The 18,394-nt window shown below is 32.9% G+C and overlaps 1 pseudogene; it reads right to left on the bottom strand.

The window, feature by feature from the left end:
- Positions 1 to 13,878: 13,878 nt before the first annotated feature.
- On the bottom strand, positions 13,879 to 13,977 carry LOC132305680 (small nucleolar RNA R71; annotated as a pseudogene).
- Between the last annotated feature and the right edge of the window lie 4,417 nt (positions 13,978 to 18,394).

Genomic DNA, 18,394 nt, shown 5'->3' with positions numbered 1-18,394 from the left:
TTGTTGGATTGAAACTTATATTTTTTTAGTATTTATTGTTTGATTGACTATTATTAATAATTTAAATAATATAATGTTTTATTTTATTAAATAGGTCATTAAACGGATTACCGGTGTAACCCATTTAATAAATAGGCCGGGTTAGTGTTGAGAGTTCCCGACGTAATTATTAAATAGATTGTGTTTGGTTTGAACTGTTTAGTAGAATAACACGACATGATTATGATCTGTGAAACACGAATTGACACCCTAGAATTGAATAACAATTATTTATGGTAGTTGGAGAAATAAAGGGGAAGTTAGAACTTGTCACACATTTTGTGTCTTTCACAATTGGAGTTAGGTTTTGTACTTCACCTATGCTAGGGTTTCAGTTGCACCACAATATGGATCCCATTGTATAATCTATCACCAAATGACACATTTTCCACCTTTTTTTATTTTTTATTTCATCACTTTACATAATATTTATATGTATAGGTGTGTATAAATATGAAGGTTTTAAGCCATATGTGTAGATCACTTTAAATGTGTTTTACTTGTTTGATAATCAAATTATCCTTTGACATAAGCTTTTCTATCTCCTTGATGTTTGAATATTAATTTCATTTAAAGTAATGCTATTAAAAGGTCTTTCTTACGCCCCGAGTTACTTAAGGTCTGCTTAGTTTGTGACTTTGAGAACTTTTCTGTTTTCAGAAAACTAAAAACTGTAAAAAAAAAAAATTCTGTTTTGTTCAATTTTTTGAAAATTCAATTATAAAAATGACTGTTTTCAAAGAATTATCTTTTATTGTTTTCTGAAAATTATTTTTTATTATCTATATTCTTGAGAACTATTTTTAGAATTACAAACCAAGCATGTCCGTATTTTCTTCATTATATACATGTGCAACTTACTATATCAATTAATAAATAAATAAATAAATAATCAACCCCTATTCCAGTTATAAAGGCCAAAAAAAAAAAAAAAAAGCAGCATTAATATGTCAATGGATGGGTCCCAAGAAAGGCAGGCCGGAAGGGCAGAGCCTTTTCAAGCAATAAAAGGTTGAAATGGAATTTGACGGTAAAAGCAATTGAATTTTTATGAAAGAAAGCATTGAGAAACTATTTCATTGTGAAATTAGAATAAGATGAATGTGAAATACAGGTAGAGCTGTGACGCGAGCACCTCATGCGAGGTCGCACCCTCATCACAATATTTGTGATATATATATATAGATATATACACACACATACAGTGCACCTACATAAATACTGTATACACCGAGTATATATTTTCAATGAAAAACAAACGAGGGAAAATTACTTATCTATGAACTTTTATATCACAAATTACCAAATTATGAAATAAACTAAATTTATATAGTTTTAAATATGTTTGTGCTTAGAAGCACCAAGTTAGTAGCTCGGAATTAGTACAAATTATAAAATACTAAGAACAAAATATGTAGAATTTATTCATAATAAATGAATAGCACTTCAATGAATAGTACATCAATATTCATTCAAGAACAGAATGTGTAGAATTTATTCTTGCTAATGGCAATCCATACTCACATAATTTTCTGGTATGTCCCTATATAATAAATATGGGCATAAATGTACATTCACAAGCAACTTTTTACGACATGTAGTAAGTAATAAGGGTCTGATTGATTTACTCATAAAACAGTTGCCAACAATTCAAAAATAGAAAATTATTTTCAGATAATTATAAAAGACAGTTATCTAAAAATATATATATATTTTTTAATTGAGTTTTTTGAAAATAGTTCTCACAAACTATCAACGAAGCAAGTTTTTGTACCATTTTTTGATTTTTAATTTTCAGAAAACAAAAAATTATCCTCAAGAAACTCAACCAAGCAGGCATAAGATGTATTTCAACAAAATTTCGTCGTTTGTACACCTAGAATGCCAAATTTGCATGCCAATCAGAATATCGTACAGTTTTGACCGGAGTGCTTTGACTCGGGAAGACCCATACCATCACTCACTTGTTATTTATCTAAAATGGTCTAAATATCACACCAAGGTACAAACTTAAGCAAGGTCTCTCACTCTTTGTATCAGTAGTTTTTATAAATTTGGATATACGAGTCTAGTATATGGGCTTATAAATTGGGCTTAACAATGCTAGATGATACGGAGTAAGACAATTAATACATTCATATCATTATGGGATTATTAAGGATCTTGTAGTCAAGTGATACATTCATTGTGGGATTACTATGGATTTTGTAGCCAAGTGATACATTCTCACCGGATACACCTACTACAATAGGTTGCAATGGTTCACATTGAATAGGTAATGTCTGTTGGTTTTGAATTGCATCTTTTCATCCCACAATCAACTAGTGATCACACCTGTTCAGGCAAAGGTATCAGATGAAACAATTTTCAATAAAAAATTCTAACAAATGAATAAGAAGATATCAAGTCAATTTCACCAACTCTTGATGATGGATAAACAATACCATTAGAGACAATCCAATACAGGTTTCTTTGTAATATTTGTTTAATATTTTATTCTATTAATTTGTAAATTTACAATTTTAATTTTTTTATTCATTCATCCTCTAAAAGTCTAATATTCTAAAATGTTCTATATTCATGTATTTGTTTTGGAGTCCAAAGTCTTGTATTCATGTGTGTTCTAAGGAGTTTGTAGAATTCTATTTATGAGAGTATAAATAGTGTCTTCCAATCGTTTGTTTGAACCAACAAAAATCATACGAGAGTTTGTCAAACAATGAGATATTATCCAATTGTTGCCGGCACAATTCATCCGAAAAATTCATGCTAATTCGTGGTGACAATTGATCCGAGAAATTCATGCTAATGTGTGGTGTAAAAAATGATTAAAAAAAACACACACAATCCATTCACAAAATGCCATTTTAAAAAGCACCAATCTCTCACTCAAGAGTCAATGAATTATTGAAATATCTATTGTAGGTCCTTGTGAAAATGATTGTTTACTTTTATAAGTTAAATTGAAGAAGGTTAAATTGATACTATTACGAAGGGAAAAAAAAAAAAAAAAAAAAATGATAATAATAATATTTTAACTTTTCAAATGAGATATTTATTTTGTAACATTCAAAAATTGAAAGGTGTACATTTTTATTATTATTTTTTTAACAAAAGGAGTATATTGAAACTCTTTGGAATGCTAATAGCATTCCCATTCACCTCTCTAACTTTGTGAACTAGGAGTGAGATCATATTTTGGGCCCAATCCCTCCTGGACTAAAATGGACTTGATTAATTTGCCCGATTCATCTCATGCCTACAAATTTAATCAACCCATTAATCAAAATTAATACCACATATGATAATGATTGAACTCCGATTAGGGAAAGGTGGTGTCACCTTATTAATTTACATAATAACCTCTTTACGCTAATTAGCGAATGATTAATATAATGCCATCATTTCAAATGTATTATTAAATCTTAGTTTTACTCTTTGATTATTTTCATTTAATAACGTAACAAAATCATCAAGCATTTGGATTTACAGTGATTAAACTAATCATAGTAAAATTAAATACCAGTAAATATAATCTTGAGAGAGTGCTTTAAAACTACGTACCCCAAGTACTTGGATCTTAGACTCTAGAGTCCACGAATAAATCAAAGTAATTACTAAATTAATGTCATAACTCTCTCATACTTGAAGAGTCATCATGCCATAACAATGAGGAGGAGTAAATTGCTATGATGGCGGTTGCAATTTCTCAACCAATTGTTGATATGTTCTGAATTTTCGCAAATAGAGAGTTCATCTTCTATTACCGAATTAGAACATATGAGAAATACAATTCGTCCGACCCACATATGAACACCTCTCATATACATGAATCAATCCGTATGACCATAAAACAAATCTATCTATCAAATGGAGGGCTGTCCCTAAGTTTTTGGGGGGCTGTGCGAAAAATAAATTGGGACCCCACTTAGCATGGTCTCACTCTCACGTAAAAATATAAAAATAAAAATAAAAATTATTGTGATTAAATTAATGTCATTGTGAAATTAGACTATTAAAATAATTCATTGTGAAATTAGACTATTAAAATAAGACGAATGTGAATACATAGTGAGCTGCGACGTGAGCACCTTATGCGAGTTTGCACCCTCATCACAAGTATGCTTTTTTCTCTTGACTCTTTTTCCCCCTCTTTGCTAGGGTTTTCGAGCGCCGCCTTTCTTATTTCCAATTAGAGAGTGTGGTTTCGACAGCGATTCTCACTCATCGATATTAAGTTTCAATGATATAGAGATTCCATGTTTTTAGAGGGAGAGGGAGGTAACACGAGAGAAGTTGAACCGAGTCTCAACATGCTCCTCGCTAAGTCGAGGTCCTCTGTCAATCAGAGTTTGGATATGTCTCCAAGCAGGTGTGGTTTATCTGAGATGGCTTCCATCTTTTCTCCAGTCCGTAGATCTTGTAGGTTGTTTGGTTGGAGGAGCACATGTGAGCGGAGGCTAGTAAAATTGGGGTTTTTGTGCCTTGAAAGATCGATACCCAATTTATGATGATCTTTCCTTTTGATCCGGGTATTACTCTACTCTCCTTTGTTTCTTGTTTAATTCTCATACTTGTTTTGTGTTTTTTTACTTTTAGTTGTCGGTACTTGTCTTCCTCCTTCTCTCTCTATTAGAGGGGTTCTTTTCTTTGGGTTCCCATGGTAGGCCGATCCAATGATAGTTATGTATCTAAACTAGTCGCCATGACTTATGGATTATGGTTGGGTGGTGAAGGAAATCTTGACTGGCCGACAAAGTTTTTCTCGAATAAGGATTTTGTGTTCCAAACTTATCATCGAGCCAGGCATCTTTTAGTTTTGTATAAGCAATTATTGGGTGGTGCAACCGAGCGTGTGTACAAAATAATGCACAACACTTTAGGTTTAGAAATAATGTCAAGTGGGCACCATATTTTAAAATTTATAAAACCACGAAACACTTATACTATGGAGTAAAAAGTGAGCAAGGATCGTCCCAAGAGATCTAAACAATTATAGGTTTTTCAGAATTGAATTATGCTTTAGTACTTATGTGATTGCTAAAAAGGTTTGGTTTTGTGATTAGACTAATTTTAAGCTAAATGATTGCAATAAAATAATAGAGTTTAAAAGATTGGAAAGAGACTTAGGGTGTAGGATTCACCACTAAGCACATTCCCTAACTCACTAACTTTCAACTAATTGGGGAAATAAAATGTATAATCTAAATGTGGCTAACAATTGCAATGAAAAGTTTGAAGCATCAATTTAAAGCTTGAATCGTTTACCTAATGACAATTAACTAAGTGTAAATCAATTCACCAATTCAAAGCATGGTCCATCAATTCAATTAGCAATTTCAACTCACATTAATCTAGAGGATAATGTAAATTGTGGCAACAAGCATAGAAATCAAACACAAGCACGGATTGTCTACTTACCTAAGAACGAAAGTGCAATTAAACTAATTAAGCCTGAAATTAACTAAATTCAACAAGAACTTTACCTAATTTAACTATGCAATCCATCTAGTAGAAGCAAATTCCATTAAATCAAAACACAAAGACAACTAATTAACACCATGTATAGCCATCACAAAAATCAATTAACAAAGACTTCAAGTGTAGAACTTGATTACCAATCAAACACATATAAGATAACATGATATTGACATAGTTAATCAAATGAAAGAATGAAATTATATTATTCAAGACTATACATCAAATACAATTAAATCCCCAAAAAGTAAAAAGAGAGAGAAATTAGGTTACATGCTTAGGGTTTATTCAACCCTAAGTTGAAGAATTAGCTGCTTATGGTTGATGGATGCAAGATGTCAACAAGCCCCATCCTTTGATTCATCTAGCTCCTCTTCTTGTTCTCTGGACTTTTTCTCAAGAGCCCTAGCTTTTTCTCTTCCTCGTGTTTTCCAGAGAGAACGTCGATATCTTAATACAGAAAAAAAATAAAACCTAATAATCAAAAATAATAATAATTCTCTCAAAACTAATGAAAAACTAACCCTAAAAATAATGGGCTTGTTTCCCTTAAGTAACAAACTCTATTAAAGTCCATAAGTTACAAAAATAAGCCCAAAAGACAAAATCCCATAATGCTGCCAGGGGTTGGGGGATCGATCCCCCAAGGGCATTTTTAGTTCTGTGAATAGTGGGGGATCGATCCCCCACTCTCAGAGTTGGAAATTTCATTAAAGCCTTATTTAGCTTTATTTTGGCCCCGGGCTCATTGGTTTGCTTATTGATCATTGGAAACATCATCAAAGGCCTGAAAAAGATAGAAGTGACCGCTTTTGAAGGATGAACACACTATACAAATAATGGGTTGCGACCTCTTTTTACCATTTTCTGAACTTTTTTCGAATGTCTTTGCTTGTCTCCAAAAAGACTTAATGAACCGAAATTAGTCCGTTTGAACCTTATTGACCTGAAATTAACAAAAACATAAATTAGAACTAAAACATGAAAATAAAATAGATGGAAGGACTAAAATACCCTAGTTTAGGTGCTGAAATGTGTAACATTTAAGCACTTATCACACCCCCAAACTTAGATATTGCTAGTCCCTAGTAATGAACTACAGTATATAAAAATGAAACAAACATATATACAACTATGAACTAATAAAGCAAATAAAGATAACACCACTTTCATAGGGATCACGATTACATTTAGCATATGCAATAAGCCTTTTAAACCCCTAAGTTACCCCTAGTGGACGAGTGAAGTCTTGTGAAGGTTTCCAGAAATGGTACCCACAAACATCAACAACTCTTTCTTACTTGAGAAGCAACGACACATATCAAACTAGTGTTGAAAGTAGACTACTTCAAGTATGCAAATTTCTGTCATTTCTAAGCTATTCTCAACATTTCAACATCTTGTAAGCAAAAATGGTCCTCCACACATCAAGCAAGTTAATCATGCAAATTGAATCAATTCTATCATCCTTTTTGAGTGAACCGACATCAAAATGTGTTGTTATCATAACAAATCAAAGTAATGGCATAGCCTTACCCTCAAACTAGCATACAGATATAGTACCAAACATCAAGACATTGAATGAACTTTGTTATTTAATCAAACATTCTTTTTTTTATTGATTTCTTTTTTTATTTTTTTTATATTTTATGTATGACTATGTGCAATGTTCAAGTTCCTTAAGCTCTTTAATCACCCCATGTAACAAGCGTTGAGCCAACGACTCCCAAACCAGATGGTCTTAGGCAGGGGCGGAGGGAAGGGGGGATTGGCGGAGGTCATGGCCCCCCTAATTTTTTGGAATTTTTTTTTCTTTTTAGTATAGGTTCAAATAAAATAGTATAGCATATATAGTATAAAATCTATACTTGGCCCCCCTAAGAAAAAAAAATTTCTTTCTTTAATTAGCATTTAACAAATGTTACTTTATATATAATCTAAAAGAAAGTGATTTTATTGATGATATAAAACCTCGATAAAAATTTAATTTGGCTATCTTAAAATTTCAACTTAAATACCATTCTTTCCATAATGTGACTATTTAATAATCCTTCCAACTTAAGCATGATTCTTTCCATAACCTTATTATCTTAAAATTTCATCTCATATATTAATCGTTCCATCACTTTATTTATTTATTTATTTATTTTTATTTCCTTTTTATTTATTTTTATTGGAATGCTTTTATAAAAATTCTATAAGAAATTAATTTTTACAAAATTTAGAACAAAAATTTCATTTGAAGTTTTGAATATCAACAAAAATCGATGAATCTAAATTCTTATTTTATTAATTTGTTTGTGTTTTTTTTTAATCATTGTTATTGTTTTGTTAAATTTTCAATTTTTTTTTCAAAATATTATTATTATTATTTTTTTCTTTTCAGTAAATAAAGAGAGTAATTTAATTGAATTTTTTTTTTTTTTTTTTTAAGTTTAGATAGATATATTTTTGTATGAATATAATAAATAGTAAAATATTTTTGCCTACGTAATATTTATTTATTTATTTTTTCAAAAGTTCTAGCTAGGTAATGTTGTTTATAATTTTGGCCCCCCCAACCTCAAGATCCTGGCTCCGCCCCTGGTCTTAGGGCGTCAAGTGTAAAGACACTCCTAAGGGCGTAATGACTCGGAATGGCTAGGCTACGAACTCAAACTAATCATACATCGTACATTCTTTCCTTGTCTTTCTTTTTAATTAGTTGATATGTTGAAAGAATGCAGTTTTTTTTTCCTCACCTTTGGTGAGTGCTTTTATTTCTTTTCTTTGCAAGGTCATTTTATCAAGAATGAAAGTTTTCAAAGCATACTAGCTCAATTGGGATAAACTAAGACAATAATCAACTAAGAATGTACCCCACAAATTGAATGCTAGTGTGCGCAAGTGCAAGTGTAGAATTCTAGAATTACCTCTTAAAGCATTTTCAACCAACAAGATGATGTATACCACAAGAGCAAATATGATATCAAAAATTAAAAATTTACCCTTAAATGGCATCCTAGAGCATACAATAAGTATTAGACTCTAACAACTTGTTTTTCAAAGGCACTATGTTTCAAAAGTTCGAAATCATTGCCCAACACATCTCAAATCTCATCATGCATTTAAAGCTTAATTTAAAATAGAATGAATCATGATGACCTTACCCCCAAACTTAAACTGTACATTGTCCTCATTGTGCAATGAGAACAATGAAAAATAATGGAAAGAGTATACCGTGATGCAAAGATTATGAAGTCCGGCAATGATCCAGTAGGAAAGATATCTCTCCCAAACTTGTATGCAAAAACCTAGCTGTATAACCATACTAGCAAACTCACATCAAATATCACATGGGATAAACAATTCATACAGTTCAAAATAATATATAACACAATGCAAAAAGATATGAGATGAAACTCTTGATAAAATCTGAAAACATTCATAACCAGTCATAAGGGCATACCGGTAACACATATTTTTGAATATTTTTTATTTTTTTTTCATTTTTTAATTTGTTTATTTATTTATTTATTATTTTTATTTTAAAAGAAATAAAGAAAAAGAACATATATATACAACCTACAAAATAAAAAAAATGGGCTAAGTGTAACGTTTCTAGCAAGACGGAATGATATTTTGCAATTTTTATTTTTTATTTATTATTATTATTTTTTTATTTATGATTATTTTTTTATTTTTTTTTAAAATGAATATGAGCAACAAAAACTAAAAGCAATCATCCATGTATATATCCATAGTAAAAATATCAATACAAAACATATATAGATAAATGAAACCAAAATATATCATCAAAACCTAGAATTACAGGTTCCCAAAATAGCCAGCTCTAAATCACAAAAAATCTGGCTATAGCCACATAAAATCCCATCCACTTAAAATAGAAAAATCTAAACAGCCTAAAATAAACAAAACAAATCATGCATCAGGCGGCAATGTGGAAGAACATGGGATACTCTATAAAACAATCTCAAGAAGATCGCGTAGCATGCGCTGGGTAGTGTTGTGCTGCTGTATAAGCTCAGCATGCTCGACTTGACGCTGCTCCTGAGAGTCAGCCAACTCAGTCTTCAACTGCACCACCATGGCATTGAACTCTATCCTAGTCACCCCCGCAAATTCCTCTGCATGGGGTGACACAACCTGTGCTATCTCATAACTAGCACCATCAGCAATCTGCTCCCCGGACCTCCTAACAACATCCGCAGCCATGGCATCCACATCTTCTCTATCACATGGTGCCATGCCATCACTTTCCTTCTTGGCACTGGGCATATGAGAAAGGCTCAAGTTCCATTGTGCTAGCCCAAAAGTCACCCGTGGAGCCTCAGATATCTCATCATTATTAACCATGAAGCGCCGAAGAACAAGGAGCTGGGTAATAAGATACGGAAATGGGAGTTTCCATTTTTTCGCATTAGGATCCCGACTCGCCACTAAATGCTTCCAATACTTATGCATCTGGTTAAAGACGAGAGCTGGAACAGAAATCCATACTCCAGTGTGGGTAACATACAACGCTATCAAGAACTCTTACCCCCGCTGTACCTTATGACCTATTGGAAGAGGTTTCAGAACCTGATCGAAAAACCACACTGCCTTAGGTAATGAGGACTTGCGGGCACAATTCTTCTTCTTCTTGTTATCATACTTCCCGGCACATATATTCTTAACAATAGAATGCACGGTAGGTTTTTCTGGGAACTTGCCAAAACGTAGCTCCCCATTCTCTATTAGCAAGTCAGTGGGGCACAAATGTGGACACCCCAATGCTTGGGCTATGTCCAAGACACCAAAGTGAATTCGGACACCATCAATGGTTGTAACTAATATTTTCGGTGCATCGCTAAACCATTCCATATTATGATAAAATAAGTGCATAATACGGGGATATGCAACCTCTGCAGCTGGTCTAAAAAGGCAGGATAAACGCAACCTTTCAAATTCTAACACTGCCCATTCAGTCATGTGATTATGGTGAAACGTACCTTCAATGTCGAAGGTAGTCTTAAAATTCAGATGTTTGGTGCGCCACACGGCTTTGGGAGTCTCTTTGGAGGGTTTGAAACATTTAGAAGAAGAAACACGAGTCATTTCTTAAAGATTGAACGATATGAGAATTAATCCAAATTCAATAACCCTACTCCAATGACAAACCAAAATCTGCAAATCAACCAACAAAACATTCAATGTCAAATGAAGCACCCAACTCTAATTTTCCCCAATCACCAATTCAACTCTAAATAATTAACCAAATGAATCACCCATGTGATGAGCGCTGAAAAGTGCGCATTTAAACCCCTTAAGCTGATGTATTCTAGGACCTTTATCTATCTTACTTTTCCGTTTTAGACTAATTTCATGTTATTACCCTTTTTAGGTGCTTATACCCAAAATAAGCTAATTCTGCCAAATAAGAGCTTAAAAGAAGCTAACTCAAGCTGGATGGAAGAAAGGAGTAAAGTGGAAGCAGATTGAAGCAAAGTGTGAAAATTCAGCATGTTCGATCGATCTTAAGAATACTTTGATCGATCGAAAGTTCATCGATCTAGACTCTCCAAGATGGATCCAAGCCCTGTTATCCTTATCCAAAGATCCCATAAAGTTCGATCGATCCAACAATTCTCAGATCGATCGAAAAGATTCCATCTTATCCTGTTGTACCACCTTACCTACCACTTTTGTCTCTTTCCCCAAAATATCTCAGATCTGTCCTTATCCAAAAAGGCGCCGCCATGGGAGGATCGATCCAACCAAAGTTTGATAGATCTCAGTCATGTTCGATCGATCTCAATACAGTTCGATCGATCGAACTTCCTCAAGTCCGAAAAAAATATATTTCCAACTCATTAAAAGTTGTCTCATTGTGCAATCATTGGAGGAGCCCTTGTGTATGAGCCTAGACCATTGGGTGTGACATTTGAGCTACCTATATAAGGATTATGAGCCACTTTTACATATATGCTTAGAGAGATAGTTTTTGATAGTCTTAGATACAATTCTTAGAGAGGAAGAAAAGAGAAGAGGAGGCTAGAGACATTCTTGATAGGTTTTCCATCTTCCTCAAGAAGAAGAGTATTTCTACCATGGAGATAGCCCTTGAGGGTTGGAGGACACCATTGATGAGTGGCTAGACATCCTCTTGGGGCTAGAGTTAGCCCTAAGCATGCTTTTTTTTTTTTTTTTACCTTGATTTATGTATTTTTGAGGGGATTTGTGTTGTAATACACGTTTTGACATATTTATATACATAGATATTGTTTATTCAATGATTTGTGTGGTTTAATTCTTTCAATTAATCATTTCATTCTATCCATATATCTATGTATGGTAGAATAGATGTTTATGTATTTATCTCTATCTCTTGTGTTGTTGATGCATATTTATGTGTGTTGATGCTATAGATCTAGAGATTGTCAAGACATAGTGCTTAATAAAATGCTCTTGTGGTTTATTTGATGGTTCATACTCATTTCTTGATGGATTGTGCCTTTCCCTTAGTCTAATTAGTTTAATTTCCATGTCATTAGCTTAGATGTAGTGTAGCTACCTTAGTTGTTAAATGGGAGGACAATCCATGCTTGTTGTTTGATGTTCCATACTTATGAATACAAGTAGTATATTTCTCTAATTATGTGATGTGTTTGAATTGTGAGCTTAAAGAAGGATTAATGACTTAGTTTGATGTATTGTACTATTCATTGTGTTGTTTAGACAATATATACTTGATTGGTCATCCATGCTTATAAAAACAACCACACATACTCACTATTGTTGCAATATACGTTTTCCCCCTCATTAATTGTGAATTGAGTGTATAGAAAAGTGATGCTTAGTGGTGATCTCTAAGTCCTAAGATCTTTCTCTTGTTTTCTCTATCCTTTAATTACTTGCTTTATATTGATCTTGTTTAATCTTAATTGTAGTTTAATCAACCAAACAACCTACCTTTCATCACTTGACCTACTAACCCTAAGCATTGTTCCATTATTTGTAGCCCTTCAATCCATTGGGACAATCCCTACTCACCCTTGCTATATTTTTAGTTAATGGTAGTAGTGGCATTTATAAATGTAAAACTTGGCTACATTGCATATCCACTATCTTTTGCATATCTTTTAAACGTTGGTGCGACGACACACCAAGTTTTTGGCGCCATTACCGGGGATTTAATTGGCAACGTTTTGTTTTAGAAACAATTAGGGATTAGTACTCTTTTGATCGTGTCTTTATTTTATTTTTATTTTTGGTTACTTATTGTGTTTGTTCATATTTGGCTAGGTGAAATTGAGTAAGGAGGTTAAGCAAAGGAGAATTCAAAGCAAGGAGCTAAGCTAAGCACAAAAATGACTAAAAATCTAAAAAAAATGTAAAGCATAGCAAAGTTTGGAAGTTGAAAATGAATTGAAGTTGCTTAAGGACCCTTTATGAGATCTTTCTAACTCAAGTTCTAGTTAAATCGTCGACCCGCGTGGAGGCTTGTTTTTCATTTCTTAGATAAATCATGAGCCCGCGTGGAGGCAATTTACTTTTCTTTGCATATTGTTTAAGCATGGGAGCATGGGATCATTGTATGTGGAGATTTGTTGATTGATTTGTTACGGGGGCAAAGTGATTGTTACTTGCTTGTTATTTGCTTTGCTAGTGTATGCATGGTCATAGGTCATTGAATCCTACTTTTGTCCCTCCTAATTTGCATCTTGAATTGGTTGTTCATAATCCTAGGGGGAGAGGTAGTTCTCATCACTCCATTTCACCAATGGAGGATTTGAATGACGACCATGTGGATGACCTTGGTCACATAGACCAACAAGGCAACCTTCACCCTAATGTGCATCATGAAAATGTTCAAGTACCATTAGGCATGCTCATTCACCCATAACAACAAGGCCAAGTTCTATTGGAAATGCCTAGGCCAATATTTACTCCACAACCCCCCATAGTTCAAGCTAATCAAGGTGTTCGTTTAGCACCACCAATTGTGAATCCTCCCATTGCATTAAGTGACCATTATATGCCTATTGAATACAATGCACCCACTTGCATTCAATTGCCTCCATTTAGAGCACATCACTATGAAATTAAACCCCAAACTATTCAAATGCTTCCAAACTATCATGGACTTCTTAGTAAAGAACCTTATAAGCATTTGGATGAGTTTCTTGAAGTGTGTTCCACCGTGAAATACACGGACATGCCAGAGGAAGTTTTAAGACTTAAACTTTTTTCTTTTACCTTTAAAGACAAGGCAAAATATTAGTTCAATAATCTTAGGCCTTTTTCGATAACTTCTTGAGCGGAAATGCAATAAGAATTCTTGAAAAAGTACTATCCGGTTTGTAAGACCAATGCCATGAGAACTTCAATTAGAGAATTTTCTCAAGGGGATGGGGAAATGTTTCATGAGGCATGGGAAATATTTAATGATTTGCTTATAAAGTGCCCTCATCATGACATACCTAAGTGGCAACTAGTCCAATATTTCTTTGAAAGTTTACCGGATATTCACAAGGGTATGGTTGATGCATCCATGGGTGGTTCTTATCTTGATAAACATGAAAATGATGTGTGGCAATTGTATGAAAGTATGAGTGAAAATTCCATGCATAGGTCTTTATTTTCTAAAAATGGTAGAAACCTAAGTGGAAGGAAGAATGTCGGCTTGTATCAAGTTGACAACTCCAATGACATAGCCGCCGAGATGAAATCCTTGTCTCAAAGGTTTGATCAATTTTTGATCAACCAAAATTCGTTAAATCAAGTATCTTCCTCCCCTACTCATATTCATCATCGTGCATCTAGTGAATCTTGCATGACTTGTTCAAATGTCTTGCATTCTACTTCCAATTGTCCCCATGGAAATGTGCAAAGTGAGCCCCATAAGCAAGTCAATGCTACATTTGTTAATCAAGGGAATAATCCCTATGGCACTCATTACAATTCAAGTTGGAGGAACCATCCAAATTTTTCTTGGAAAAGCCAAGGGGAAGGCTCAAACCCTTCCCAAGGTGGTTTTCAAGGGACGTATGTTCCGCCACCAATGCAAGGCCAAGGTTCCCAGGGTTTTAAACCATCATCATTTCAATCACATGGTAATCAATTTTCTAATTCTCATTTTCCTAATCAACTATCATATTCCCAAGGAAATTCTAGGAGTCCCGCCTTTGAAAAGAAAGTTTTGACCGCTCTAGGCACTCTAGAGGCAAACACTCAATTGTTTCATTCTCATTCTCAATCCATTGCAAAGCTAGAAACCTAAGTAGGGCAAATAGCTAGTACCTTAAATGCTAGAGAGAAGGGGAAGATGCCTTTGAATGCCCCACCAAAGCAACAATGTGTTGTGGAGACTCATTTCTCATTGAAATGGCATACAATTGAGCATGTCAATGCAGTGACAACCTTGAGAAGTGGGAAGATTGTGGACAACAAAGTAAGTGTGTCCAATGAAGAGAGTGAACTGGTGAAACCAAAAGTTGACACCCGTCCCGTTTCTTATCATATTCCTCTTTCATTGCATATGCATGATCATTCAAATGAGAAAGTGTTAGAAAGTGATTTGAAAAGTGAGTCCAAAATTGATTTGAAGGAAGAATTGAACAAAGCTTTGAAAAATGATTTTAAAAATTCTTGTATTGAAGATTCTTCAAAGAAAAGTTTTGAAAAAGTTTTTGAGCCAAGAGCTCCATTTTCAGATGCCTAGAAAGGATTCATTTATCTTGATAAACAAAAGACTAAGACCAATGAAATCATTGAAATGTTTAGGCAGGTGAAGATTAATCTTCCACTTTTGGATACAATTAAGCAAATTCTGGCTTATGCCAAGTTCTTAAAAGATCTTTGCATCCAAAAGAGGAAGAACAAGAGCCAAGCACCTAGGAAAGTGGTCTTGATCGAGCAAGTGAGCTTCAATCTTGCAACATAACACCCTTCCAAAGTTTAAGGACCCCGATTCGCCTACTACTTCTTGCATCATGAGTGACCATGACATTAATCGGGCTCTTCTAGACTTAAGAGCAAGTGTTAATCTTCTTCCATACTCGGTATATGTCAAATTAGGCTTAGGAGACTTGAAACCGACGTCAGTGATTTTACAACTTGCCGATCGATCCATCAAAAAGCCTAGGGGTATCATTGAGGATGTCTTGATTAAAATTGATAAATTCTTCTTCCTTGTCGATTTCGTTGTCATTGATATGGAACCGGTTCCAAATTGTAATACCCCAAATTTTAAAAAGACAGTTATGGAATTTAATTTAATTATTTATGTGCATTTTTAATAAATTAGTTGTTTAATTGCTTGTATTATTGGACTTAATTGATTATGTGCTTGTTTGTCTTTTTATTTGAATTACTTGTTGATTTATTTTATTAAATTATGTTTTTATTTTCTTTAATTAAATTAATTGTTTTAATTTGCTTAATGGTGTAATTAGGGCTGCAACTCGGGCGGGTTGGGTGGGTTGGGCACTTAACTCGGGCTCAGCCCAACCTACAAACCTTCAGCCCAAGCCCAGGTATAATTTCGCCTACTGAGCCCAAGCCCAGCCCATACTTAATTTTTAAAACATGGGCTAAAGTCGGGTTCTTTATTCGGGTTACATTTTCGGGTTTTCTTGGGCTTTTAAATCGGGCTCTCAATTTTATTAGTGTTTGGAGTTGGAGTAATTGTATGACATGACTCCAGAAGCTGATGATGATGATGAAGTTGCAGTACCACAATCTACAAGGCCTTGAATCTGTGTGATGTAAATTATTGAACAAAAAAAAAAAAAAATGCTTAGTAAATCAATAATAGCAAATTGTGTGTATATATAAATTTCTACTTCAATATGCAAGACAAAACAACAATAACAAGAAATTGCAATGGATTTAACTCATTAAAACAAAAAATAAATAAAAAAATCTGTAGTACATACCGATATGATAGCAGACGATGACGAAGGACGGCAGGACAGAGGACGGTGTGGCGAATAAGGGTTGTAGATTTGGATCTGGAAACTGAAAGATACGGATTTTGATTTTTTGAACGATCCGAAAAAAAAAAAAAAAATAAAATTGCAAAACAAGAATTACAGTCTTATAGCCTTGATTAATTAGTTGATTTAGAAAGAAAAAAAAAAAAAACAAAACCCATACATACAAGTTAGTAGTTGCAGAGAGAGAGGAGGGCAAGCTTGAGAGTTGAGACTTGAGAGACAGCTGCCAGAGGCTACAGCTTGCAAACGGTGAATCTGATCTGGAACAACGGGCGATGGAAACTGAGAAGAGGGGAAGTTTTTTTTTTTGGAAAGTTGGGGAGGCCGACTTTGGGAGTAAAGGAGCTAGGAAAGTAGGAAGTATCAAGTAACAATAAGGAACCTAGGGTTTCTATATACCAAAAAGTAAAAACCGTGTTCGACTTTTTTTTTTTTTTTTTTTTTTTTTTTTTTTTTTTTTTAAGTGTTCGACTAATTCTTTCTTTCCTGATTTTTATTTTATAGTTTTTCTTAATTTCCTTAATAATACAATCATAAGTTTTTATTTTTATTGTGTATATATATAATTATATATATAGCCAATGTTTCAGTTTTGATTATTTTTTGTTGATATATGTTTTCATTGTGACATGCAATGCTTATTAGGAGATACTATATATATATGTGACTATATGAGTCATACTATTTGTCGTGATAAATAAAAATTTACTACTTCACATAGTTTACGTGGCTATGCATGACTGCATGTGTCAAATATAATGGGACCTATTTAAAAATAGAAAGTAATTAACTATTTAGAAAGTTGTGATCTCCTTTCTAGATTTCATTTTAATCTAGTATTTTTGTTATTTATTAAAGTTTCAATCACTATGTATATCAAATTATATATATATTTGTTTTATGTATACATCACATTGCATATATGTAAGGACTCTTTATATATAATTAGATTGTGTATCACTTTTGTTTATATGTAAAAGATTGTGTCTTTGATCATTAATATACATCTATTACTTTGATAGGCATTGACATATATATATATTTTGTTTTATGTATACATCATATTGCATATCTGTAAGGACTCTTTGTATATAATTAGATTGTGTATCCCTTTCGTTTATATGTAAAAGATTGTGTTTTTGATCATTAATATACATCTATTACTTTGATAGGCATTGATATATATATTTGTTTTATGTATACATCACATTGCATATTTGTAAGGACTTTTTACATATAATTAGATTGTGTATCCCTTTCGTTTATACTTTATATGTAAAAGATTGTGTCTTTGATCATTAATATACATCTATTACTTTGATAGGCATTAGTGATTAAAACTAACGATCTATCTGACTATCTGACACTCATAAACAAAAAAACAAAAAGAGAAAAAAAAAAAAATGCAAAGTTTTGAAAAATTATAAAACATTGCAATTTTTGTAGAAGAATTCCTCTAATAATGAGTCAATAATACAAGTCAGATATTAAAATCATCAATAATATCACTTTCAATAAAGGAATTCCTCTAATAGTGATTAATGAGTCAATAATTCATATTTTGAAAAAAAAAAAAAATTGATATTTTTATATGGCCTCTAAAAAGAAATAATTTATTCAATAGAAATAACTTTTTTTATTTTTTGGATCTTATCAAAAGAGATAAATATAATTTTATATTACATATAATTTTATATTAGGTATATATAATTTTTTGGATCTTAATCAAATGAAATAATGGCATTCCTTATAATTTTATATTAGGTATATATTATTAGTATTTATATATTTTACTAAGTAAAAGATTTCACAAGAACTGTTGGAGCAAAAATGGTAATGCTTCATTCTTTCCTCTTAAAGGTCCAACGTTCAAATCTTTTTGTGCCTACTGGCTACTA

Source organism: Cornus florida, unplaced genomic scaffold, assembly GCF_030987335.1.
Source record: "Cornus florida cultivar Cherokee Brave unplaced genomic scaffold, ASM3098733v1 CherokeeBrave_3.0.0_Hap2_Chr04, whole genome shotgun sequence".
In the NCBI taxonomy this organism is placed as follows: Eukaryota; Viridiplantae; Streptophyta; class Magnoliopsida; order Cornales; family Cornaceae; genus Cornus; species Cornus florida.
The sequence above is the reverse complement of the archived record's forward strand: the minus strand, read 5'-3'. Positions and strand labels throughout refer to the sequence as shown.